This window comes from Aplysia californica, unplaced genomic scaffold (assembly GCF_000002075.1).
Source record: "Aplysia californica isolate F4 #8 unplaced genomic scaffold, AplCal3.0 scaffold00016, whole genome shotgun sequence".
NCBI lineage: Eukaryota > Metazoa > Mollusca > Gastropoda > Aplysiida > Aplysiidae > Aplysia > Aplysia californica.
In genome coordinates, this window is record NW_004797286.1 from 1,664,485 (window position 1) to 1,666,120 (window position 1,636).

A 1,636-nucleotide genomic window follows, 5' to 3' on the forward strand; every position below is an offset into this window, starting at 1 on the left:
GCACTTTAGCTCCCCCCCTCCCCCATGGATTTTTGAATTTAGTAAATGAGGTTTAGAAAAATCGACCGGAAAAGGAAAACAGGAACGGTCAAAATGCCAACTTTAAAGATAAACAATAAAGTTCCAGTGAACTATATTGCTGTAAAAAAAAAAAAAAACAACCCCCCCTCCCAAAAAAAATCCCAACCACCGGCAAGCTCTTCAACTGTTCTAAGCCAAAAAGGGAAACTTATCACGAGAGAAAAATATTTTAAAATCATATCGACATTTTGTATCGTTTCATGCGTTTTTCATTAGAGTATGAATTTCGACAACATCTTTCACGAGCTCTTGCATCAGATACCACAAATTAAGAAACTACGATTTCACTTTTTTTTTATTGGGGGGGGGGGGGTCTTTGGGCTTAGTATAATCTGAACAGCTCTCAGACAAAATCTACCAGCTTCAGAGTGACTAGAAGTGTAGGAGTTTCATCTTTTATTTGTCTTGTTACCAGGCTAACTGTCATGCCGTTTAATATCAACTTGAAATCCTTCCATTCAGAACTCACTTGACCTATAAAACACATCCAGGCTATTCCGTCTCGGTGGTGCCAAATTTGGATCACTGTGACGTCATTTGCGATAGACATTTCAACGATATTTTGATCATAAAAAGTGTGTGTGTGGGAGGGGGGGGTCGAATTGTACTTTTACCGAGCTTCCTTTCTCTTTATCTTCTCTGAAAGTCAATACCGAAGAATGGATACTCTAGCCTCGTCTTTTTTATAATGTTTTATCTCTTGGCATGTCCAATGTATCTCATTTCATTCTGGTAATGAAATATTCCAGACCTCGTGCTTTTCATTCTGTCATGCGCGATCCCCAAAACTGAGACACATCAGATTGTAATGTCTGGCCATATTTTTTGCATTCATGAATGCGTGCAGCGTCCGACCATTATAAAAGAAACTGTAGGAAATGAACATTTTATAAGAAAATCTTAGAGGGCCCGTGGTAGTTGCATAGGCGTCTATTGGGCACGATTGGGGAAAATACTCAACCAGGTTTGTCTGAAGACTAGGGCGACAGCAAGGGCATCGAATACAAATTGGTAATTGAGTCGGTGGCATTCTGAGCACGTTTAGCCTGTTTAGGAATGGAACAGGGGAGAGCGCTCAGAGAGCAGTAGAATTATATCAAGTGGGTAAATGAGACCCACTGATCCTGACAGCAAACGAAGCAATCAACGAATGGACCGCGTTCCTCGAACGTTGTGAAATAGGCATAACCCTTTCCTCTCCACCTCATCATTCATCGTAAGGTGGTGGGAAAAAAGTCGGAGACGCTAGTGAGTAAAAGAAGAGAGCAAAATGAAAATAACGACCGGTTGTTTTGAGAGCGCAGGGATTTGCTGGTAGGGTTTCCAGGCTTTTCCATTGCTGACGGGGAGGACAGGAGTGTCTAGACGCTTTTTGCTTTATGCAAAGTAGTGTACATGGTTTGGTCTCCAGTCCATTTTTAAATGCAAGTGTTTGGTGACTGCTCTAGAGTTGTCGGGGATGTAGTAAGAGATTATGAAAGTTTTATAGACAAACAGGGCAAAGGGGGAACGCAGATAGTGAATCTAAGACTAAGACGTGGGGAAATGGAGGGGG